Below are 27,921 nucleotides of genomic sequence, written 5' to 3'. Positions count from 1 at the left end.
AAAGAAACATTACATTTCATAGCTGGACGCACTAAGTATGACACCTTCTACATATATACATATGTTTACAAATATTTACAAAAAGAACACATAACAATGATGAGTTCCTTTTCTTTGACTAAATCTAACACCAGAAAATGCAGAATACAGATGGATTTCTAGAGTCAGCAGACAAATTCCCTGGGTTAAACAAAGCTGTGCCTTTAAAACCTGTTTTGAAATTAAGACATATTAGTAGTTGACGTTTAATAGTGGTTTTAATTAGTTGTATTTGATTGGTTAGTGGTTAGTCTGTGACATGTGGCTAGTTTTAATATCTTTATGTAAGTTGTGTGTGTGTGTATGTAGTATTTGTGTTACTCACCTAAGGAAGCACTTATATAAATGAAAGCTTATGTTTTATTAAATGACTTTTCAGTGGAGTTACTTTGAGACAGATTTTTGTTGTTATCTGATGAACTATACAATTCTAAATCATACTCAAAAAGTAGGTGAAAAATGTTTAAACAAAGCTGTTTTCTGTCAGCCAAAATGTAACCATAGCTGGAATCAGATTGTGGTCAAATGGGGTCCTAGGCAAGGAAATGAACTAGCCCCCCCCCCCCTAGCCATTCTGATGTCCCATTACTTGTCTTTCTCTTCCCAGTTGCCATAAACACTGCTCAAAACTGTCAGTGTGCAGACTATTTTCTTCTTTACTTTTGAAATGAAGGCAAAATTATGGGTATAATTTAAAACTTGTAATTTAAACATCCTTTGTTGACCAGGTTACTTCCATTAGGCTAGTAACATCTTTTTAAAAGAGACCCTTTGTGGTATTTATACTACTAGGGGAAAACTGTCCAGGGCATTTTGGAAATTCCCTCTGCTCTTTTTGATAGCTCAGGTGGATGTAAAAGATCTTATAGCACCTACCATTAACACAAACAGATAGTTTAACATCTCATCCAAATGACGACACACTCAGGAGTGCAACACTACCCCCCCCCCAAAGTGTCTGCAGTAACAGCAATCCATTTACATGGTGTGGGATTAGAACCTACTGTGTTATTAACACTGCTTTGAAATTTTATAACATAAACACTGACAGACATTTGCTAAACAAAACAGATACACATTGAAAACAGACTTATCATAAGCAACAGTAAACTTCTCTTCCCTTGAAACTCACATTCATTGGAAATGTATCCCCGTAGTTTTGAAGATTTTTTTTATTAAGCAGTGAAACAAAATGAACCAATAAAAGAAAAAATACCCATTTAGCACATTTCAATCAACTCTGAGTGAGAAAGACATACAATGCATGCACAGAGAATGTGTCCTTAAAGAATAGACAGAAGGACACAAAAATATATATATTTTTTGTTATTTAAAAACTAAATGTTGTGGCAGCCCCCTGTGTGAAGACCCCAGTAGGTCCTAGGCAACTGTCTAGGTCACCTAGTGCTGGATCCAGCTCTGACCACAGCCTAATCTGTTAAGTAAACATCTTAATGAGTTAAGGGTAAGAAAAAAAACAGTGGTGGCAAAGAATCAATCACTCTGGAATATCCCCCTTTGAAATTTTATCCCTGGAATAATAATTTGGCCTTTGTCATGGCTCACTTGCAAAGTGATTTACCACTGTTTCACAGTCACTGTAATGTAATTGATCAATGCAACGTGTATCTTAATACAGCTGTAAACATTCCTTTATCTATGAATGTGGAATGCTGTCAAATGCTTTTTTGCAATCTGTCTATGCCATACTTAAATTTTCCCCCTTTTTACAATTCTCTATTATGGCTTTTTTTAGCAACAAATGATCCTTTGTTCCATATGATTTTCTTTTGTTACCCTTTTGTTCTATTGACATAAATGAGTTTTTTCCTAGAAGACTATAAACTCTGTTTACATCATTTCCAGTATATCATTTGTATATTGTTGGAAGGTAAGTTATTGTTCTATAGTTCTTAGAATGGCTTGCAGAGTCACTGTTAAGGAGCTGTATCATTTTTCCTGTTGTTAGCCAGGTTGGTGTTTGTTTGGGACTAAACCTTTGTGTAAGGATTTTAACACCTTTAGCCAGAAGTTAGGTATTATGGGTCTAGGAGCTTTTTTAAATTTTGATAATTGTGGATTGCTTTTACCATCGCTATCATTGTTAATATTTTTGATGAGATATTCACTTTTGTATATTCTACTAACAGTGATACTTCTTGTCTTAATTCTTTTATATTTTACACTATTCAGTGCTTCTACGGAGGCATTTTACTTGTTCCTTTCCTATCCTTTATTACTCTATGCTTTTGTGGCAGCACTTTGTCCAATATCAGTGTAGCTGGATAGCAATATATCCTATTTATTTCTGTTATATCACATGAATTACTCTTAATAGTCCTGATTACTGTATTCATCTGTTTTACCAGTCTTCTGACATTTTGAATCTTACTTACTTTCTGTAATCTTTTTCTTTCATCTATCTTAATATGTCTATCCATCTCTATTAAATTAAGCAGGTCTTCCCTTAGATCATTTTTTTCTTGACTGAGCATCTTCTTTGCACTGTGTTTCTTGTAAGTATTTTACAGAAAGTTCCAGAACATCTTCATGTGACATATCAGATACACCCTGCTTCATCTTCTGTTTCTTCATATGAGAACCCGTTGGTCCATCACTCTACAATATTACCTGTGTCAGAGTTGCCACTGTTCCCTGCTCCTTCCTTTCCCATGCAAATTTTGTACTTGTCTCCTACAGAAGGTTTAAGAACATCATCATGTGGCAAATCCATTTCAGATGTCTCCCTCTCCAATTGCTGCTCCTTAACCTGGATACCCATTGTTCCATCATGCTGCAACATTGCCTGTGCTGGATTCCCCACATTAAATCCTTCACTTTGCAGATAATGAATAACTTAATTTCTATTACTAATCATCTTTTCTACATTCCCCCTTTGTTTCCTTGTTTTTGTATCATAAAAATGTCCATATCCTGATGCTCTTGTCTGTATTTCTCTTCAAATATATTTGAAGCTGCTTTTTTTCTATTGATTAGTTTGGCATTCTTCTTTAGATAAATATTGCACCATACCAAATGTCTTTTTTCTTCCAATCTTTCTTTTTTGTACCTTTCAAAATTTTCTTGGTTTTGTTCATTATATTTTCATATTCCCTCTGCTGTGTCTTTTCCATTTGGCTCAAAGTTTCTTTGTCTATGTAATGTTTCCCATGGATCTGTTGTACTAATGAATACAATTTTTGTAGCTTTTGACAATTTTTCATCTGCAAGTATATTTTCTTTCCACTAATTTATCTTTTAATCTAACTGCATATCATTTGTCTGGAAATTATGGGCTTTTTGTATAATAATAATACAAAATTTCTTTCTTATCCTCAGCAGTCCACTTTGCCATCCCAGAATAGAGGGAAGCAAAAACTTTTTTGGTCTTAGATGAGATGCTCTTTGTGATTAATTGTGAGATATAGAAGGCTTTTCTGACTACTGTTGCTACATAGTGGTTGAAAGAGAGGTGTACATAAACCCAGGTGCCCAAGTCCCTGATCACAGACTCGCTGAAGAGTAGAGTGTCATTGATACTGTCTTGGCAAGAATTTGTTAGTTTCCAAAGGAGATGACACTGAATTTCTTAGAGACAGTATTGTGGGCCCTTGATATGCTTGTAATCCCGGTTCCCAAGAAACAATTTACTGTAACCCTGCCCTTGCTCAGCCTAATGAGTATGTAGTCAGTATATTTAACAATGGAGTCACCAGTTAGTAGGATGTTTCCAGAAGCTGATGTATTCCTATTAGATACTGGTGTGTTATGTTGTTAGTAGACTGTTGTTGAAGGGGTGGGTGTAGAATATTTATCGGGGGTCGTTGCTTCCTACTCTTGGCAGCGTTTGTTTATGGCATCAGTGTACAATAATTGAGTGTTGTCAATGTAAGGATATTGGATTTGTGTGGTTGAGGGTAAAGCAGTGCATGAATGAGATTTTGAGAGGGTTGCCTCCAAGTGAGCAATATGTTTGCACCTCACACAGATAGACTCTGTCTGGATAAACATGCGGCAGTTTCCATACTACCTTAGGTATTAAGTGCTAATATACCGACGCCGCACTGTTAGATGATATATGCCTTGTTTTATTGAAAATGTAAATAGCTGCATATTTCATCATGTGCAGCATTTATAACTTTATTGTAATAATATGGAATAGTTTACTGTAATACTGAACTGCTTATCCTTGCCATGCACACTATTACCTTTACAAGCTGCATTCCCTCATCAAGGAATGGAACTATCAGTGTATTTTTAGCACCCACTTAGTTTTAAAAGAAAAAATAGACAGTGGTATTTAGAAATACATATCTCATTGTGCAGCTCTGTTTCTACAAGGATAGTTCAGTGCATTATGAAAGAGTGATTTGAAAACTACCACATAATACCTACAAGCAAATGTATTAGTCAGGGTGCACATTTAACATAAAGTAGCCATGTGCTCTGCCCCAGAACTGTACATTGGAATTGAAAAATCATGGCAGAGTGATTCAAAGACAAGCTTTATTGCACCACTTTGAAGCAGAACAATGAGGAGTGAAAATTGTAATTAAAGACCAGCAAACAGCTGGCTATTAGCTAATTTCAGGACCTCTCTTCATCCACCATGCCTATTGCACCTGTCTTAGCCTCCACCAGGCAAGATCTGACCCATGTGCAGGGATTGCTGTCTTTATTAAATATCCTCCAGATTCTGTTTGTGTTTGAAATCTATGTAACTTACTTATTAACATTTGATTACCAGGAATGTCCGACAGGGTAAAAGCCCATTTTCAGTGGGGCCAAGGGAGAAAAGCTCCAAAAATAAATAAAAAAACATATACAGTTGCAGTTTAAATATTTATAACAAATTAGACATAATATAAAAAATGTTGGTTAAAAATTGATACAAGGTATATGATAATAGTTCAATATTTAGAGAAACTTTAGACAGTTTGCAGAGAAAGTAAAGGCGAATTAGTCAAATACAAATAGGAATTGCAATATGATGTCAGAGAAAAACAGGGTTATGGCATATTTAGAGAAAAAGTCAGGGAAGGGAATTTGTGGAAAAATACTGAAGTCAACATGTTTTGTATTCTGTATTTAAAGGGTTAAGCAGAAAAATGTTCACTGCGTGCAAACTGAAATGTTCTGGAAAATGTTGATCACTGAGGAATGCAGGAGTTAATCTTAAACTGCTGATAAAGTTAATGGTGCAAGAATAACTGTGGTACTGGCTGGTAAAAACAAGTAATCAAACTATCAATTTTAATGAAAGTCTTCTGTGCTACGTGTATGTACGTGCAGGAGGGTCTATATAAGGAGAACTTAAAGTACAAGTAGCCAGACTGCTGGCATATTACTATCATGTAGCAGATCTCCATGCATGTAAAATAAAGCTGTTTTACTTGCTTACAAGAACTTGGTGTGATTCTTCCAGAATATGTTAGAAGAGTAAAATCTTTCGACATAACTGGCGCCCAACGTTAGGGCGGCCCCTGCACGGCGCGAATCGAACAAAGAGAGGCTGAAAACCTGCGCAGGTGGAGAGAGATCAGGCTCTCCTCGAATGAAAGACCTCCAACTGAAACAGGTTGAAATTAGAGGCCAGTCACTCTTTCCAGATTCAATCCGTGAGGTGGCAGCGAAACAGGGCGGAGGAATCACAAAGGTAAGCAACAAGCTATTTTTTTTGTTGTTTCTGATTGGAATTTTTTGTCTAAATTTTAAGGGACTAGTCAAGGGAGAAATTTAATTTTCTCAAAGTATAAGGAGTATATGTGAATAGATTCCATATACAAGAGATCTCAGGAACAGGAATAGTTTCTCGTAAGAGAAATGGGAACAGGAACCAGTTGCGTCAAAGGTGATGACATAACTAAAGATAAAAAGTTTATGTTTGATTTACACCCAAAGAACGTAAAATATTTAGATAAATAGAAAAAAAAAGATCATGGGTTTAGTGGATGTTTAAATAAGTCAGAATGTCAAAATCTAGTAAGATTACTGCACAAACAGGCAGGAAATAAGACAAAAAAAAAAAAAAAAAAGAGAGGGTGTGGTAATTCAAGTGAAAGAGATGTGTACTTTGTTAAAAAGGAAGATAATAAAACTTCCAAGTGTGCAGAACTAGAATAAAGACTCTCTTAGATAAAATAGAAGAACATTGGAAGCCCAAGGCAGATTGGACTTGCATTAATCAATGCATTCAATCAGATGACGAAACCGTAGACAGTTATCTACATCGTCTCACACAATGTTTTGATGCTCATAGTGGGTTGATTAAGGTAGAAAATCAGGAAAATGACTCGCCCTATGAACAGCAACTGAAAAATGCATTCCTAAAGGGCTGCAAGACAGCCATTGGTAACTTTATACAAAAGCATATGATCACACACAGGACAGCGCGTCTACAGCTCCTTATGAATTAGGCTAGACATGCTGAGAAATATCTGAAGGAAAAAAAGGATAAAAAAGCCCAGACTTTTACAGTTAGTGAAGATGGAACTTTAATGTTAGTTCAAGGTTCATGGACCGCGGAAGAAGACGTAGATGGAGGGTATGAGGAAGAAGAACAAAGTGAGAATGGGGAAGTAGGTACAAGTGAAGGCAATTGGTGGGAACAGGAAATGGCAAAAAAAATGAGGAATATCAAATGGTAAATCTAACAGCACTAGCATCAACTATGCAATTGGAATCAATACTCGAAATAGCAACTAGTAAGCAATAAAAGGAACTCAGGAAATCAGCAAACCTCGTACACAGGACAACAGTTTATTCCTCACAGTTAAGCGCTTTCAGCTATAAAACTAGCCTTCATCAGAACCATGCTCATGCTCAAGGAATCTTAAGAAGCGTGTGTATGAGCATTTTTACAGAATTAGGAAAAAAGACCATAGAAATGCATTATATAGACATCTGCTTGAACATGGAGATGCACACACCTTCCGTTTTGCCATCATTGATCAACTGCAAAATTCATTATTTAGTGGTAATTGGAAAATGCAGTTGTCTGCGTTAGAAAGCAGATGGCAGATATTATTAGATGCCACGAGGGCTCCGGGAATAAACGATTCCATAAGTATCAAACCTTTTTTGGTTTTAGCTCAATAATATCAATAGAGCATAGTAATATATGGGGTATGTTATTACTATTATTAATTATTTAATAAGTGAATTTATATATAAGCAATTTATATATATTTTTTAAATGACGTATTGATGTATTTTATATTAGATATTTTTTACACACATACAGATATGTATATTATATGTTTGTCTAGTCTATGGTGTTTTTAAAAGTATTTGAAGTAGTATAGCTTTAAAAGTTTTGGCGCAATTTTTCAAATACAAGTGTATATAAAGGAGTTTTACACTGATGAGCATGGTTCTGATGAAGGCTAGTTTTATAGCTGAAAGCGCTTAACTGTGAGGAATAAACTGTTGTCCTGTGTACGAGGTTTGCTGATTTCCTGAGTTCCTTTTATTGCTTACTAGTATGCAATTGGAATCCCAACCAGTGCCAAACTTATTATGGTCGCAGGGTCAGCACGATATTGGACTGATTAGAATGGCAGGACAGGTAAAGATTACACCCAAGTCAGAATTTAGACCTCATAAACAGCAGTATCCCTTGAGCAGAAAGGCAGAGGAGGGCATTTTACCGGTAGTCTCAGCACTTTTGAAAGCTGGAGTATTAATTCTGTGCACAGACTCACCGTGTAATACGCCCTTATTTCCAGTAAAAAAAAACGGATGGGACATGGAGGATGGTACAAGACTTACAGGCAATAAATGCCACAGTGGTACCTCGGGCCCCCATGGTCCCAGATCCGTCTATTCTGCTGAACGATATCCTTCCTACGGATAACTACTTTTCTGTAATTGATATCAGTAATGCCTTTTTCTCTATTCCCTTGCAGAAAAATAGTAGATTTTGGTTTGCATTTACGTTTATGGGCAAGCGTTATACCTATACCAGGTTACCGCAGGGACACTGCAAAAGTCCGACCATCTTCTCACAAAAGATGTCCACCAATTTGGCTCAGTTCCAACCCGCCCAAGGATGCCACCTACTGCTGTACGTGGATGATATCCTCCTGGCCGCGACTACGGAAGAACTCTGTAAGTCCGAGACTATTCAACTACTACACTTTCTGGCACACGAAGGACATAAGGTAAATAAGTCTAAGTTACAATTTTGTAAATTAGAAGTATGTTACCTGGGTTATACTATCTCTGGGAAGGGCAGGTAATTAGATGACAGCAGAAAGAATGCTATTTTACAAGCCCCCATGCCAACTACAAAAAAAGAAATTATGTCCTTTTAGGCATTACGAACTTCTGTTGTAGTTGGATTCCCAACTACGCCAAGAAGTGCACCCGCTATCAAACTTAATTTTTGCAATACCGATGGCGGCAAAGATTTGCTGCACTGGACAGACAAGGCAGTACAGGCATTTACTAGGATCAAGCAACTGATAGCTGGGTCAGCAACATTGGGGTTTACAGATTACAGTAAGACCTTTATGCAGACTGTAGATTGCAAGCAGGGATTTATGACATCTGTTTTAATGCAAATGTATGGAGATAAGTTAAGACCATTGGCATTTTACTCTAGCAAATTAGACTCAGTAGCACGAGCATTACCACACTGTGTGCAAGCAGTAATTGCAGCCGCTTTGGTGGTACAAGCGTCTGCCACGTTGGTATTGTTCCATGATCTTAAGTTAAAAGTCCCGCACTCTGTAGCAGTCATCCTTCTGCAGGACAAGTTAACATTTCTGTCACCTAGCAGACATTTATCTTGTATGACTACGCTGTTATCGCAGCCACACATGACAATTGAGAGATGCACTACCTTAAATCCAGTGACATTGCTACCCGTTGCTGAAGACGGTATCCCGCATGTATGCTTAGATCTCATACATTCTAAAGTTCTACCAAGACCGGATCTTAAAGATCAACCCTTACTACATGCGGACTGGACACTGTTTGTAGATGGGTCAGCACGCAAAACAGAAACAGGCACCACGCAGGTAGGGTATGCAGTTACTACTGCAACTCAGATAATAGAGGCAAGACCACTCGCCGGGAACTTATCCGCTCAAGCAGCGGAACTGATTGCTGTGACAAGGGCATGTCTCCTTTCAGAGGACAGGAACGTCACTATCTATACGGATAGTCAATATGCCTTCTCTACGGTGCATGTGTTTGCTCAGCAATGGAAAAATAGGGGGATGGTTACAACCTCAGGGAAAGACATTATGCACAAAGACCTAATCCTTGAATTACTACAAGCCGCTCAACGCCACGGGTTTGGCCATCTGTAAATGCGCTGCTCATACCCGTGCTAAGGACCTGGTATCACTTGGTAATGCCCTAGCAGACAAAGCAGCCAAAGAGGCAGCTATGTCCAGTACCTTTTCACTTGAAACCACACCTACAGAATTACAACCAACAGATAAATTTGATTTGCAAACCTTACAAGTCATGCAGGAACTTAGCACAGTACAGGAAAAACAACGCTGGACTAGGTATGGTGTTAGGCAGAACAAAAGAATCTATGTGGGACCGGATAATAAATATGTTTTGCCTACTAATCTTTTTAGGTATGCAGCACTAGTTGTGCATGGCCCTTCCCATCTGGGCCCTGCAGCTATGGTTAGAATTATCCACCTTACCTTTTGGACCAAGGGTTTTATTGCATATGCAAAACGTTTTTGTCTATCCTGCATAGTATGTGCTAAATACCACGGGGGAGGGGTCAGAGTTGCTCCGGCATCATTTCCAACACCCCCCCCTATCCTTTTCATACAATATGTATGGACTTCATCGAATGGACCCCGGCACAACTAAAGAAGTTTGTGTTAGTGATAGTGGATGCATTTACTAAGTGGGTTGAGGCTTTTCCGGTGACACATCCGGATGCTCAATCAGTGGCTAAAATTTTGGTCAATCACATCGTCCCGCACTTTGGACTTCCTACACGCATCTACTCTGACAACGGCACGCATTTTGTCAATCAGATCATTCAGAAACTGTCTACAGTTTTCCAAATTGAATTGAAACACCATTGTGCCTACCACCCACAGTCAGCAGGGTTGGTGGAATGCCATAACGGCATTCTAAAAGGCAAGTTGAGAAAACTCATGGCCGAGACACATCAGTCTTGGATTACCTGTCTACCTCTAGCCCTCCTTTCCATGCGGACAACTCCCAACTCAAAAGGAGTCACCCCATTTGAGTTGTTGTATGGGAGACCTTATTACGTCCCGCAGTGGCAAAACTTGTTGCCTGCGGAACGTGAGGGGGGTGAGGAGTTAGCTGAGTACATGAGGAAAATGCTGACCAATTCTAACAGCTGTTTAACGAATGATTATTTTTCAGGTTCAAGAGACGACAAAATCACGGAAGTCATCGCAACTCCAATGGCAGTTCGGATTAAAGAAAGGTCCTCATGGATCCACCTAACACATTGTAAAACATTTTAAGTTAGATAAAAAATTGAATTCCCCTGAGGAACAAACAGATAGCAGTAACCATGAAGGACAATAATGAGAATAAGAAAAAATGGTTCTATTGCAATGTTTTATTGTTTATAACTATTGTGATTGTAATATTTTTGTTTTTTAATGAAGCTAGCCATTCAAAAAGAGACAAACACACCAGCTGGCATCCAAACTTTAATACATATCAAGCGATTAAATATGCATATGCATCCTCAATGAATGTCTCAAATTGTTGGGTATGTACTGTAATATCTACTGTACATAGTGGCTTAATGTTAGGGACAGCCCCTCTGGGAACAAATGATACTTGGAATAATTTGTTGTTTGAAACCACAGAAGTACCACTGAGAGACAAGGTGGCGCTGCCTCTTCTGGGGCGCCAAAACGGAACAGTGTGTTTTCAAAAGACTGGGAAAGTTAAGGTGGGGCTGAGCCTATGTAATTTGACAATAGTTCATAATTGTACCCTAGAAGGGCAGTGCGAAACCAAGTTTGGAGCTATAAAAAAAGACATCAATGTAAATGATACTAGTTTTGTTGAAAAAATGCTGTATGTATATGGCCTGTTATTTAAGGGGCTAAAGCCAAATGGGAGTTATGAATTTGCAACCAATATCACCATAAAAACGAATGATTGTTATTTTATTTGTGGTAGGAAAGCATATAAATGGTTACCATATGGCTGTTCAGGAAGTTGTTTTTTGGGATATCTGATACCAGCTATCAGACACGCAAATGTATTACCTCAAAGTAAAATACAAAATGCACGTTCTCTTAATAAACCTATTAATCCCGTAGGTAACATTGATGCGTCATGGATTTATCACCATGACTTGGCACACGTCAGCAGCAAAGGACTCTCACATATGGACCTAGGCGATGATGTAATTGCTTGGGCTGGTATTTTGCCAGCGTATGGGACAGTAAAATCCATCTGGGAACTGAGAAAACTGTCAAAACTGTTAGAGACTCTGAGTAATGCGACATTTTTCAGCGCTAGAATTGGTGACAGACGAATTAACGGCGATGAGAACAGTAGTGTTGCAGAACCGTATGGCGCTCGATTTCATCCTAGCGGCGAAGGAAAAATAGTTCAACAAGTTTTTGAACTGACTAAACCTGGTCCAAACCCCTTGACTGACTTTTTCCAAAATCTGTTTGGAAACTGGGGTTCTGTGTTGATGAACATTTTAATTGCTGTATGTGTTGGTGCAATCATATTTTTGCTGCTTGGCTGCTGTTGCATACCATGTATCAAAATGATAATATCAAAGGTTATCTCTGCCAATGCTACAAAAGCATATTTCTCTGATTATGAGAAGGTATACAACGATCTGGGATTGTGTAAAATAAACAGTATACAAAATGTTGTAAGGGGAAATGTGGAAAAATACTGAAGTCAACATGTTTTGTATTCTGTATTTAAAGGGTTAAGCAGAAAAATGTTCACTGCGTGCAAACTGAAATGTTCTGGAAAATGTTGATCACTGAGGAATGCAGGAGTTAATCTTAAACTGCTGATAAAGTTAATGGTGCAAGAATAACTGTGGTACTGGCTGGTAAAAACAAGTAATCAAACTATCAATTTTAATGAAAGTCTTCTGTGCTACGTGTATGTACGTGCAGGAGGGTCTATATAAGGAGAACTTAAAGTACAAGTAGCCAGACTGCTGGCATATTACTATCATGTAGCAGATCTCCATGCATGTAAAATAAAGCTGTTTTACTTGCTTACAAGAACTTGGTGTGATTCTTCCAGAATATGTTAGAAGAGTAAAATCTTTCGACAGAATTAGATAGAAGTAAGGAAGTAAGTCAAGAAGGGAAATTAAGGACATAAAAGGAATAAAAAGATAATTGTTCATATTTAGGGATATAGGTTATTGTGGATTTGTGCAAGAACAGAGCCAAAATTTAGTTAGGAAGTCTTTCAGAGTGGTTTTGAAAGATGGGAGGGACGGTATAGACCTGATGGATACAGGTAAGGAGTTCCAGGCATTAGCAACCTTGTACAAGTACATATAATGCTCAGCAGATTTGCTAGGCTTATAGACAGACAGGAGTTTTTGGTCACTGGAATGCAATGATCAATTGGGAACATAGTTATAGTTGTGTAGAATGTTTTTTAGTGCTGGACAGGGAGATGGATGCTGGATAATTTTATAGGTGGTAAGAAGTGTATATGTTAGTTGATGTGGCAGTTCTAACCAATTTAGGCTTTCAGTGCTATACAGTGGTGGGTTCTGAAAGGGGTATGTGCTGCAAATTTAGCAACTTTGTTAAAGCATTGTTCAAGTTTTAATTTTTGTGAAGCCTGGAGATTAGTAAGGTTGGGAGTAATAAAGAAGTGTGGGGAGGAGATAAATTATGGCAAGTGTAGCTTTAGTTGCATCAGTGAGAACGGGTTTGGCCCTGTAAAGCATCCATAGTTTCGATGAGTTTTCTTATGCAATTTTGTATATGGAGGTCAAATGTAAGATTATCATCCACTATCACACCTAAAATTTTCGCTATGAGAAGTGACTTCAGTGGTTGTATTATCAAGAGAGAGGTATTTGTGTGGGTTATGAAGCCATGTTTCAGTGGCTGTTAAAGCTTCCTGAGTACCATATCGACAGATGTGCAAATGAGAATGGAATCATCTGTGTATTGTATTAGGGTGGCCTGTTGTATGGATGTATAGACAGTGTTGGTGAAAATGTTAAACAGGAGGGAACCAAGGATAGAGCAACCTGTGGTGACTGGGAAGAAAGGAGAGAATGTGGAGTGCCATTTTACTGATTGATACCTATTGGACTGGTAGCTTTTAAACCACAGAAAGGTGGGCTGAGAGAAGCCTAGTTAGGACATTTGAAGTGGAAGTTTTCTGTGACAAACTGTGTTGCAGGCTTTAAACAAGTCTAGAAATAAGGAAAAGACTAGTTTGCCATTATCCCTAGCTTTAATGACAGTATCTATATAGATTAGAAGGGCGGTGCTAGTACTATGGAAAGGATGGAAGCCATTTTGTGTAGGGGATAAGGATTCTTCCTGCAGGAGATAGTCTAGCAATTGTTTTTGACTATCGGTCTAAAGTTATTAATGTCTGTTGAATTTCCTCCTTTGTGCAGAGGGATAATGTGTGACTTTCAGAGAGAGGGAACATAGGATTCCTGGACTGACCTATTTATAAGGACTGATGCAGGATAGGCAATGCTACTGGCTGCTGTTCTTAGGTACTCACCTGGAAGGTCATCAGCTGAAGAAGAGTACAGCTTAAGTTTGTTTAAGAGTAGTTTTATATAGGATGTGGACACATAGTTGAAGGTGAAAGTGGTTGTGGTGCATACCTCTCAACCTCTTAGAGCAAGAAATCTGGATAAAGCCATAAGTAAAAGTGGGAAAAAAGGCTAAAAATAGGGACAATTTTTAAAGATTGCTCTTACAAACTTAAAAAGCTGATAGAATAACAGTTTTTTTATTAGCATGAATTTTCTGAAAGGTATGAAGACTGAAACTCAAATGCTTGTCATTATTTTCTAACTTCAATCTTTAATGATTTGATACTAATTTGCCAGAAAAATCACAATTTTATGAAAAATGGGCCAAAAATATGAGACAAAAGTCTGGACATTCTGTGAAAACATATACAGTTGAGAGGTATGGGATATGTTGCTATTGGACAGGTTTGGGATTTGATGTTGAAGAGTCCTTAGTTAGAGATGCTATAGCATCTATGAAATAAGAGTTGAATTGTATTGCAGTTTTACATGGTGAGTTATCAGGAGAGGGGTTTGGGTTTAATTTTTGGCTGTAATGTAAGATTGCTTTAATGGGTATCCAAAAATATTTAGGGTTGCGTTTAGTATTATTCTGAAAGTTATTATAGTATAGTTTTTTGCCTTCATTTATTTGCTTTTTAGTATGATTGTGAAGCATTCTGAAGTTTTCAAGATATTGAGGTGTTTTATATTTTTGCCATTCTTTCCATGCTTTTTCTCTATTTTGAATTAGCATTCTATTCTTTTTGGATAGCCAAATTGCATTGTTTTCATTCTCTTCCTTCTGTGATGTGCAAGGTTATTTAGGATATCTAGAAAAGTTGTATTTTATTCAAGTACAGCATCGTCTAAGGGGGGATTTTAAGAAGTTCCAGTTAATAGATGGAAGTGTAGTAATGAACATTTCTGGGTTAAACTTGGAAAGGTTATGTTTTGTTTTATAAATATGCTGTTCAACTGGATGTGTGAGATGTCTTATCGTATAAATTAGGAGATGATCACTGAGAGAGTAACATTGTACATGTGATGGGTTATTTGCTAGGGTTCAATACTAGAATCCAGTCTACTAGATAATTTGATGTCTTATTATAATGTGTGGGGCTATTAATTGGTTGTGTGAAGCATACAAGTTCATGCTAGATGTAGGGAAGTTAAAGTTTATGTTAAACTAATTGACTTTCACACCACCTAGTACATTTTTCCTTGTGGAAATGCTATGGATACCCAATATAGGATATCTTCCATATATAGCTCTATTGTTGCCAGGATGGATACAAAGGACAATAATACATATTTATTTATAATTGTTTATTTTGAGGAAAATGATTAGAAGCTCTGCTGAACTGAATTTTGGTATTGGTTTGCTATAAAGAGAAATGTGGTAGGTATTGTGAACTATTAAAGCAATACCACCACCTTTCCTCTTTATTAAGTCATTACACACAATATTTTAGCCAGGAGGTATAACTTCAGAATAGTTTATGCTGGGTTTAAGCTAAGTTTCAGTTACAGTGAGAACATCAGGCTTATGTTGGGTAATCTAGGCATGAAATTCTGCAGTTTTATTTCTTATACTTCTAACATTTATTGCAATGAAAAATTAGATCATCAGGGTTGAGTATTGGCTGTTATTAGGTTACAGAAGGGACAGAATTGTCTTTGCATTTGTTGTGATATTTGGGGTGAGAATTAGGATGTATATCTCCTCCTAGAAGGATTTTAGTGTATTGTGAGATTATGCATTCTTGTTTTTTGGAAAGGATTCTTGCACTTAATTTTGTTTTGGTCTGAGCTGAGGTGCAATTAATTAGCTTATATTTGGAATAAACATGAGGGGCAATATTAAACAGGTTTGATGCAATGTGTGGAGAATATAAAGAGGAAGTATGGATAGGTGGTTGGGACAGAGTTGGAGAGATGTTGCTATATATTGTTGAGCATTTGTAGGATGAAAGATAGCACAGTAGGATAGAAATAGAGGATAAGCTGTAGAGTATCATAATTAAGTACAGGAAACTATATTTTATAGATGTCGGGTAGTTGGGAAGAGCAATGAAAAGTTGTAAGACAGTAGGAGATTCTGTGATGGTAGATTCTGAAAGCTGGAAGAGGATATGTAAGGAGAAAAGTATTTTCTATAAAAGAACTTAGGTAGGATGTCTTGGTATCTTCTCTGGAATGTAAGGAATAGTGGAGTATTATTTTTATTATAGCCAGAACAAAGTAGTTAACAAAGAGATGCAAGTAAACAGGTTGTCTGTCATTACCTGTGACTAAATAACTGGCATATGCAGTACAATCTACTAGACAAGCAAAAAGGGACAATGGCTCACTTAGTAAGAGGTTCTTAGAGAGCAAGAACTATTTCACAGAATTGCAATTACAGAACAGGCATGTGTTTAACTGATTAAGATCAGGTTCTTCATGATAAATATGCTTACATTAAGCAGTGACACAATTTGCAGTAAACCTGTAGGTGTAGGACTTTACAGCAGAGCTTCTGCAGTATTGGGGTCAGATGTAGTGACCACAGGCTCTGAAGTGAAATAAATAAAAAAAAACTCTACTAAGCTGTAAAATTATATTGAGGCAATAAAGTTAGTAGTTATTATACAAGAAGAGATGGAGGAAGTATACTGACTGAGAGCTGCTATTGTCCTTTTCTTTCTTCTTGCCTGTGACTATTATTTGCACTGGGGAAAACTCTTTAACCCTCATGGGGTGTACTGAACCATAGCTACTGTTGTGCTTTTCTTTGTTTGAATAGGACTGTTATTTGGGCTTGGGAAATTCTAATTATAGAGAACATAAAACAAGAATTCTTGGATTATAGATTATACTTTCATCCTATGGCTTTGGTCATCTACAATAAGTAACTGGAAATAGCATCAACATTTGCAGTTAGAGCACTTTTTCTATTATTAGTCTATTCTTATAATTTTTTTCCTGCCCAGTTCAGTACTGTTTTAGTTGCATACTTTGATATTTTTAAAGGTAAAGAGTTTTAATTTGTTCCTTTGTAAAAGATTGTGCTAATGTTCTACTTTAACAGTAAAGAACATATGCACAACATTGATGTGACTACTGGTATCCACCCTTTTTGAAGATAGACCAGCCATTAAATATTGTAATGTAATTTAATATGATTATATAATATAATATAATATAATCGTTGTCTGACTCATTGGAGGAGATATTAGTAACCGAGATCTTGGTATCAGATTACTAATCTGATTGGTAGTTGCATACTCTAAATATAGGAAAAGGTGATGTCACTGGACAGTGTCTGTAGCCTCTGCTAGGAAACATTGTGAACATGAAAAACAGTTTAGTCTTAGCTACTGTTGATAAGTTTGCAGCAGAAGGCACTGCACTCAGACTGTAGGGAGTGAAATCCTGGGAGTGATTATAACCTTATTCTGTAGCTGATAGTGCAAAGCATATTTGGGTGTGACAGATACTGTTCATAACTGAACACAGTAGTTTATGTTTGCACCACAGAAAATGACAAAACAGTGCCAACTAACTAATAAGTTATATTTGTCATAAGCTGTTAAGTCCAGTCATCCTTATTTGGTGGTGTGAATTTAAGCCATATAATGCTTTCACCTCACATTATTTGGTGACAGCAGAAGGATTCAAAACTCAACAATATGTCACTTAAATTAACAGTGGTGCAGGATTTAAGGCCTGTACTTACCATTACAGTTAAGTGTTTGTATTTCATCATGCATGGGAGAAGGTGTCCATCATCTTCAATAGTATGCTGCTGTGCCAGAAGAATATAATTATTTATATACAGATTGTCTATACTTATAACAATTAGGACTCTTAAATATTTAATTTTGTCATTTGCCAAATGCAAGCATACTTCCCTTAGGTTTCTGTCTTTCTTATTTAATATGAATTTTCATTCTCTTATTAGTACTGCACATGTTTAAACATCTAATCTTGCATATATTTAATGAATAACAAAATACAAAAAATATCCCCTCTACTTAAGTAACATTTACAGTATTTACTGTGGTTCCTTCAAACCTGCTGTTACATTCATCTGCAGAAATCCTAATTTATGTTCTACACCCTCTGTCATAATACCTGCAATATATTTCTTCAGGTGAAGTGCCAGTTTTAGCAGTTCATAGAGAATTAGCTGTGATTATAATACAAGCAGAAACTGCCTGTTAGCTCAATCCAGTTTAAAATTCAAGCTTGCACGCACACACACACACACACACACACACACACACACACACACACACACACAGACACATCTGCTTTCATTTTTCCTTTGAATTCTGGAATCACTTAGAGCTTCACAGATCTTTCCAGAAATCCACAGTATCACAGTGTAGCAAAAAGGAAAGGCTACAGTATTTAATTATCAAAAATGGCACTGCTTCTTCATTATCTTTCTTACAAAAGTTAAAAGCATTACACAATATATGCAGCAAAGTGTCAATAAACAATTAGCATTCATCACAAAATATATCCGTTTTAATATTGTTTTCAGTTATAGTACTGGCTTTGACTTCCATCTTCTCATTTTCAGTGCCATATGCTTGTACAAGTGATAGCAACCCTTTATGTTTTTTTATGTGCTTCTTTACTAAGATGGTATAACAAGCACTGATAATAAAAGTAAAAAAATAACAGTAAGGCATTCAGCAGGAAAACTGCAATATGATAAGTTATAATACATTTAATTAACTAAAAACAGAATGTCTCTAGGAATTCAACCACAATATTCTACAATGATGATATTTGAGAGACCTTAAAAAGAAGGCCTCAAAACAGCATAATGAAATCAGAAAATGATGTGATTTCAGATTAAATGAGCCAAGTAAATGAAGAAAGTCGTACTAGATGTTTCCAGTTGGATCCGAAAAACTGCCAGACCTTCTTCACTGGCAATCTTAAAGCTTCACCAGGAAGTAGGACATCAAGAGCTCTTGAAAATAGAAAGAACCCAGGTTGTATACAACAAAGACTATAAGCACTAAGGTCTTTAACAGAGACCTCACAACAGATGCCAGACAGAATAGAGCTGGTAGCAGAGGTTTTTCTGACTGGCGTAGGTAGAAAGTATAAGTCAAAAGCCTGTTTGCCGAATCTTTTATCTACTGCAGTCTTGTCAGGTCCTCATTTGGTTTCTCTGAAGTAAAGACATTGCAGGGCAAACTATTGTATGAATCACCATTGCAAGGTCAGTGGATGGAATAGAATGCTTGGTACAGGTGCTTTTTTCAGATGGAAAAAAGCTTAATGATGACTGATTCTTGGGCTCAGATTCAGAATGGATTGCAAGTAGGCAATAGCCTTAACATGGGAGCTTTCCCCATCATGGTAAGCCTTTCTGATTCTTAGACTGCCCTATCACTGATGCTTTACCCTTATGGAGGGACTCATTGCAGAGGGTGGTCTTACAGACACACCTGCGCAATAATGCTGCAGAGCAGTGGAGTAGCTCATGTTTATTAGCCACGTGATCTACTCCAGAAATATCAGCTGTGGCTCCTAATTTGTTTGGCTGAGCAATTTCCTTGACTATTTAAAATTTCACTGTTGAAGGAAAACGTGAATGCTCTAAAACCACATACGTCATCCATTTCATTTTATAAAAACACTCTCTGTGTAGGTAAGCTCAGAAAAGGGGGATGCTAGTGTGTGTGTGTGTGTGTGTGTGTGTGTGTGTGTGTGTGTGTGTGTGTGTGTGTGTGTGTGTGTGTGTGTGTCTGTGTGTGTCTGTGTGTCTGTGTGTCTGTTCGTATGGCTGTCTGTCTATCTGGGTGATTGCAATGAAGGGTTTAGGAAGGGAATTGAGAGTCTGCATGTATGTGTGTGTGTGTGTGTGTGTGTGTGTGTGTGTGTGTGTGTGTGTGTGTGTGTGTGTGTGTGTGTGTGTGTGTGTGTGTGTGTCTGGGTATGTGTGTTTGTACATGTACAAGTATGAATGCATATGCATATGAGTGCAGGGAATGCCTTTGACAACAAAATGCATGGTCTGCATAGACTGCTAGGAGGAGCACTAATGCCATCAAGTGTGACAGTGCTAGTGTGTGTGTGTGTGTGTGTTTGTGAGTGTGTGTATGCTGGTGTGTGCACTGGTATGTTTAGGCATGTACGTGGGTGAATGTGTGAGTGTTTTCATGACTGTGATTAACTTTGAGAGGCTTTTTGTTAATAGGTGGATGTGTGTGTGTGTGTGTGTGTGTGTGTGTGTGTGTGTGTGTGTGTGTGTGTGTGTGTGTGTGCGTGCATGCATGCGTGCGTGTGTGTGTGTGTGTGTGTGTGTGTGTGTGTGTGTGTGTTTGTACATGTACACGTATGAATAAATGTGCATGTGAGTGCAGGGAGTGCCTTTACCAACACAATGCATGGTCTGCATAGACTTCTATGAGGAGCACTAGTACCATCACATGTGACAGTGCTAGTGTAAGCCAGTGTGTGATTTGGAGACATGTTAATGAACCAGTAATTAAAGTCTACTATAAATAATATTATGTAAATCACTATCAAGAACTAGCTTAGCAATGGATAACTAAGCTGGGGTGAGCCCAACCTTGAAGTGGACAAGGTGATGGTCAGACCAAAAAGACTAGCTTCAACAACAGGTCCATAATAACAATGCCCACTTGGAAGACAAGATCCAATGACTATCCACAAATATGTGTAGCAATGGTAACAATCTGAATGAAGTCAAAAGCTGAACTCACAAAATCACATTTATTTATTTATTCATTTGTTTATTTATTTATTTATTACAGTTTGATGACCAGGATAGCCCACTGGGCCTGGAAGAGCCTGTTTTCAGTGGACGCCCTGAGACAAAAGCTCCGCAGGATATAGACAATTTTACAATAGTTATACAAAAGTAAATAAAGTAGTAGAACAGTGAAAAATACAGAGATAATATACAATTTATTAAAAAAGACATAACATTTCTAATCCTAAGTAATGATTTACAAAAGTGAGATTCATGTAGTCTAAATATATTAAAACAAATTAAACATAATATTATCTATCTTAAGTGTTTAAGCACTAGGCCAATAAAGAGATCTGAATACTTTTTTTCAGAAAGGACTGAGTGAATGATAAACCTTGAGTAATCTACGACTCACTCTTCTGATAAGGACATTTTCAAAGGAACTTCCAGCATTCACCTGGGTCAGGTCATGTGAGATTGGTAAACAACTGCCTACACCACCACCACTGATCTAGAGTTGTGAGTAACAGAAGACCCAGCCAAATGGTGTACAAAGTTATCATCCAACAACATCTCTATTAAAAATGTCAGGTAAACCAAATCTAGTAAGTTAGGCTCAGCACCAGATTTGTTTTGGATCAAACTGGTATTCCCATAGGGAAAAGTCCTGTCCAAAGGCTGAATTTGCAAAGTCAATGCTAGAAGTACTACAAGAACCATTCTCCACCAACAAATTTGTAAAGAAACAAACGGAGCACTAAAATAAAAACACGTTCACAACTGTATGCAGTGACAAAGGATACTAGGGAGTAATAAAATAAATCCAAAACTAGAAACACATTGCTAATAGATTGTTTAATCCAACACTGAGCGCTTTCGCCCACAGATTAACTAGGGCTTCATCAGAGTTTTGTTAGAATCAGTATTTTTATGATTCATTAATATTTTTACTTGAATGAAGTTGTGTCTCTTTAAATGTTAATAAGTACATGGTCACCTGTTTGTGTTTTTATTATTTAAGATCAGATTAGTCAATGTTTTTTACTCTGATAGTTTTGGATTTATTTTATTACTTCCTAGTATCCGTTGTCACTGCATACAGTTGTGAATGTGTTTTTATTTTAAAGTACTACAAGAAGACTGGAGAATCCTTGACATAGCTACATTTCAGTGTTAGACAATGCCAAGTCATTTTAACGTGATGGGGCCCTCTAGATTTGGGCCTAGGGAAACCAAAAGCCTTCCATTTGTGCCCTATGACACTTCACTACATCAGGCCAATAGCATCTTAGAAACATCAAGGAGTCAGTCACTGGAAGGTCAGAAGGACAGGGAGCAACCAACAGGCTCATGGAATATGAAAACCTCATAATAGAGGATTAATAGATCAAGGACAGATGATAAAAAGAAACACGGAATGTGAAATAAGATAACTAGTGAGCCAACAAATGTTGTGACCAGATGCAAACTGTATAGCAGAAGACAGTAATTTTATGAGTCATCAACTCTGAAATAAAAAGGAAAAAACATCTGTACCAAAACAGAAAAAATATACCACACAACTAGCAAGATGAAGGGTTTTGTAATACTGAAAGTAGAATAAGTAGAAAACTGTACCCATTAAGTTTATTACTGAGAGAACATCTCCAAATTCAGCTGTGCAATCATCTGCAAATAACCAGTATATATGCAAACAGTACTAAAAAGAAGCACTGGTGAAAATACAGCAACAGTCAGCAGGAATGCAATTTTCAGGCAGAACTGGAAAGTAAATGCCCAAAGGAAGATTAAAACATACAGAGGTCAAAGGCGGGATAAGTTCAGACAGAATAAAAAATACCAGTGGGAAGAATGATTTTAAATGAATAAACAGTCCACTGCAATTGTTAATGCAGACATCATAAATCTGAAGCAATGAGATAAAAAAATCTGTATGGAAATGAAGTGCAATCATAATGAACTTCAAAGACTGCTTTTAAAGTCAAAATAACTGTGTTAAGGTGAAACAGAACTCAAATAAAAAAGGTCCAGTATTTATTCAAACCAGAAAATGTGTAGTCTGTCTTACAAGATTTCTTCAGAGCAAAAGTTAAAACTCAGCGGCAATACATATATGCACATTTCCTATTATCACGTCTATACCAACTAATAAATAAACCACATTAATTTCTGATGCATTTAAAGTCATAATCTAGCCAAAAACATATAAAGGTAGACTGTATGGGGTCGTAATAGTTGTAGTTAAAACAATAGATTTTATGCAGAGCTGCTGGAATAGAATAGTACCTGTCGAGGATATAGTCTTGGTATGTATGGCACATTATGAAATTGTGGAACAGAAACTCCATACATAATGTAACATTCAGTTTAGGGGAATGAAACTACATAACCAATATCAAAACCCAAATTGGAGTAACGCATTGAACTAGTAATTCCAGAAACTCTTAACATAGCTCCACTGAATAGTCAATCTACTAAAATCAGTTACAGAGGATACATTTACAACAAAAGGCAACAAGCAGCTAATCCAGTAAATAAAATCACAACAAAACAGTGAGAAACATGGCAATACTGTTCATTTAAGAAACAGTTTCAGTGGGAAGAGATTCTAACAAATTAAAGAAAATCTTGGATGCAAAAAGTTGCTGTCGAAGAAAAAAAGGCAAGGCTCCAGCAATGGAAGAGCACCCTCCTCAGCCTCAACAGGCAAATAAGGCAACTTGTCAAATCCTCCAAGGGCTCCTTTCAGAGAAATCTAGCAAGTACAGCCAAGGATAAGCATAAGGCCTTTTACAACTACATATATAACCTAAAGGATAGGACTCAAGCATGTGCAGAACTAGTGGTCAACGATGTCACACACACTGACCCCACAGAGATAGCAAACCTCCTAGCAGATAGGTCTGGTGAAAATTTAACTCCCTTATCCCCTTCTAACTTACAAAATACTCTCGCCCAACCCCCTCACCACCACCCTACAAATCTGAAGAGCAGGTCCTCAAAGCCCTGTCCAAGGCAAAAAACATAGCCTCTATGGGACCAGATGACATCCCAGGCTGTCTTCTAAACAGGCTAAAACATGAACTAGCATCACCACTAAGTACCTTTTTCAGTCAGGATTTGTTCCTGTGGAATGGAGAACAGCTACAGTTATTCTCCTCCATAATGGTGTCCTAGCAACAGACCCAGGGAATTACAGACCCATAAGCCTAACCAGCCTCACCTATACGCCCATGGAATGTATCATTATGGACCTCATAAATAAAAACATAGGTGACCTCCAAACCCTGGATCCTACTTCATGAAGGACAGATCCTCCCTGTTAAATTTGGTGGATTTCTTTAAAAGTGTGACCAAGACCTCTGATGAGGGCATATCTGTGCACACAGTATACCTTGACTTGGCAAAGGTTTTTGACACAATCCCACATTCAGGTATTACCGATAAACTTAGCAAAGTGAATGCAAGCCCTTTTGTTGTAATATGGATTGCCAACTGGCTCAAAAACCAGACACACACTATCAAATTGGATGACTCCACATCAACAAGCAGACCTGTTACCAGCGGGATGCCACAGGGGTCAGTGCTGGGCCCCCTACTGTTTGGTATATACTTCTAAGAGGTTCAGGTCAAAACTAAGAGATTGTGGCTAACCAAGTTTGCAGACTGAATCTCCAAATGATGTCAATATACTCCAGGAGGGTTTTACACAGACCAATGACTGGTATATTAGTTATGGTCTCAAACTGAATGCAAAGAAATGCATTATTATTCCCTTCAGCTCAAACAATGTCCCTTCAGACTATCAAATCAACATAAATACCATAAGTGCCCATGAAGTGGTAAGGGACCTGGGATCACAGGTTGACTGTGACCTTAACTTTGACCACCACATGTCTATTGTAGTAAGGAAAACTTTCCAGGTAGCTCACTTGATTCATAAAGGCATCGGCTCAAGAGCAAAAGAAGTTATAACCCCCCCCCATACTTGGCACTTATCTGGCCCATAATTGAGTATAACGCCCCATTTGGCATGTACCACACCAAGTACCTGCAGCAATTAGAGTAACCTCAGAGGTTTCTAATAAAGAAGATCAAGGGGCTCTAGCATGTGCCTCACACAGACTGACTAAAGTCCCTGCCAGTATACTCCCTATCATATAGACTTCTTGGGGGAGACTTATGCCTGGGCTACACAGCAATCCAAGACCCAAACCTAATGAATTGTTGCTTATCTTTAAATCAAATGGGTCTAGGGCTACCAGCTCCAGGGACTTAAATATGGCCTGCAAGTTAAATAGGACATGCTGGAAAGACAGATTTATCTCTCAGTGACTGCCATGCCTTTGGAACAGGTTACCAATTCATGTGAAACAGCACCTCCATGACACTGTTCAAGAGGACCCTGGACAACTGGATGGGGCACTGTAAATTGTTACCAGGGACAGAGCCCACAATCCTTCTGGACATGGGCAGTCATTAAATGCAATCTCTGGTACTGACTAGCATTCCTATGTTATTACATTGGGATGAAAAGGCTAGGCTTAAAATAACCTCCAGGTTGATAGCCTAGTAATCTCCTAGGATCCTATGATACTATGATCCTATGATCATGTCTAACAGTGCAGCAGAATAAAGTAATGGTGCATCAAATATTCTATGGTACAAAGGTCAAAGTAGCAGTCTCAAAAGAAGCATTAAACCTACAAAGAGAAAAAGGTTTGGTTCATAGGTTCATAGGCAGGTACTAGGATATTGGCCCTAGGGCCTATATAAGCCTAGCCAAATAGTTCCCTGGCTTTCGCCATGCAAGAAAATTATTTTCCTGTGCCCCTGTTGAGCAGAGACACAGAAGTGATCCTGGGGTGATTTTCCTATCTCCCATCCAATCATCAAGATTTTTCTTGAAGAGTGCTAATGAGGAGCTTTGTTTGATATAGATAGGTAGTTTGTTCCAGAGTATGGGAAGTCTCTGGGACAGGAATCTATCCTCCAGCATATTCTGTTTATTGTGGTGACAAGGTTTAGGTCCCTAGAGCATGATGCTTGGAGGGATTGGGATTTCTTTAAGTGGAGCATGTCCAACAGCTCTGGGTTTGACATAGCTTTGTATGTTAGGCAGAGATCGCCTCTGAGTAGGCGATATGTGACGGAGTAAAGCTGGAGTTTTTTGAGATGGTCTGCATAGGGCATCTGTTTGAGGCCGGTAATCCTCTTTGTGAGGTATTTCTGCGGCCTTTCCAGTTGTTGTAGATGTCTTGTGAGGTGCATACCAAAGGGGCGTTATACTCTATAATGGGTCTAATGAGTGATGAGTAGAGGGGAACAATGACCTCTTTTTTCCTGGATGAGAAACCTTTTGTGATGAAGTGTGCCACATAGAAGGATTTCCTGACTACTGTGGCAATGTGATTATCAAAGGAGAGACTACTGTCGACCTGTGTCCCAAGGTCTCTTATCACACTTTTGGTGTTAAGTAGACTACTGCCTATGTGGTAGTTCATGGGTACAGAGTTTTTACCAAAAGGGATGACAATGCACTTTTTGGCATTGAGCTTGAGGCCATGGCTTTGACACCAGGCATCTGTCTCAGTGAGGCCCTTTTGCAGGATGTCCACATCATTAGGAGTTTTGATTATGGTTCCTAGTTTGCAGTCATCTGCGAACTTTGTTAGCCAAAGACCTTCTATGTTAGCCTGTACTTCAGAGAAGTAGATACCAAACAGGACAGGACCCAGTACTGAACCCTGTGGTACTCCACTTGTCACTGATCTGAAGTTGGATTTAGAGTCTACTCCTTTCACAGTGTGGGTTCTGTCAGTGAGCCAGTTTGCAACCCATCTTGTGGCATAGGGATTTTTACCTAGTTTAGTGAGTTTATCTATCATTCCAGAGTGGGGAATGGTGTCAAAAGCCTTGGCGAGATCTAGATAGGCTGTGTGAACCACCTTACCCTCATCTATGGCTTTGGTGACCACTTCAAAGAAGTCTATCAGGTTTAGGAGACATGGTCTACTTTTACAAACCTAAACTGGGTAGGGTCCAGAGTTTGGAGATTACCAATGTCATTGTTTATAAGTTCCATGATGATACGTTCCATAGCCTTGCAGACCAGGCTCGTCGGCTAATGGGGCAGTAGTTTCCAGGGTCCGTAGTGGCTCCCCTTTTGTGGAGTGGGATGACCATTGCTGTGCACCATTCAGTGGGCACAAAGCCTGAGGTGAGGCTATGATTGAACACGGTACTTAGGTGGGGTGCCAGTTCATTCTGTAGTTCATGTAGAATGCAGCCTGGGATGTTGTCAGATCCCATGGATGCTGTGTTCTTGGCTTCAGTTAGTGTGTTTTTTACCTGTGCAGCCATGATTACAGGAATTTTGCATTCATCCTGTATACAGACAGGCCGTTTAGGGGGTGAGAGAGGCGTAAAGTTAGCACTGAACCTATCTGCCAGGATGTTGATAATATCAGTTGGTTCTGTATATTTAGTGCCATTGTGCTGTAACTCAGAGCAGATCTGAGTGTTGCCATTGAGATTCTTGACATAGCTATAGAATGCTTTGTGGCTGTCTTTAGAATCAGAGGTGATTTTGTTTTCATAACTAGCTTTGGTGGATTTTGAGGGGATCTCAGCTTCTTACTGAGACTGACCAGGGAGTTCCTCCAATCATGGGATTTGACTCTTTTTTTTGCAACAGTTTTTCTCTATTGTAGAGTTTGTTTATGGCAGGGGACCACCAGATTGGCTTCCTTTTTTTAGAGGATAGTATCTTGGTTCTGTTAGGGATTGCACAATCCATGCACTCGTAAGTGCTTATAAAGTGCATTTGTATAGGATTCAGCAGTTGTACCTCTATTGTCTGTCAGCATGGGTGTTGTGAAGTTTGCCACTTCTGTCTTAGAAAGCATGAAGTTGGCTTTGGAGAAATTTTTATGGTGGTTTCCCTAGTGGGGGGTGGGATGTGGATGTCTAGGGTGATTAGCTTGTGGTCGGATCTGACCAACGAGGAATTGACTTGTGGTGTGGAACACCGGTTGCCCATGCTGGTAATGACCAGGTCTAGGATATTGCTGCCCCTAGTGGTGGTGTGGAATTTATGAATTTCAGAAAACGTTGAGCACAAGAGTTGGTACATGAGTGCCTTGAGTGAGTGCATTTTGAGGTTTAGACTTCTAGCACTGAGTAGCATTACCCTCAGTAAAATAAGTAAAAGTACACATTGAATAGAGTTACACTGGAACTCACTAAAATCTTCACTTTTCACACTAATTGTCCAATGTGGGTGGGGAAACATGATTCAAAGACAGGTATATTCATGATGACAAAGACCTCATTATCAGTTCATTACCATGGCTTTAAAAAGAACACTGCACTGTGAGATTTGAATATGTTAGTGATCTTCTTAGTGGCCTATGCATCA

The sequence above is a fragment of the Protopterus annectens genome, chromosome 8.part0 (genome assembly GCF_019279795.1).
Source record: "Protopterus annectens isolate FY-2018-M chromosome 8.part0, PAN1.0, whole genome shotgun sequence".
NCBI classification, from domain to species: domain Eukaryota; kingdom Metazoa; phylum Chordata; order Ceratodontiformes; family Protopteridae; genus Protopterus; species Protopterus annectens.
Note: the sequence above shows the minus strand (reverse complement) of the source record.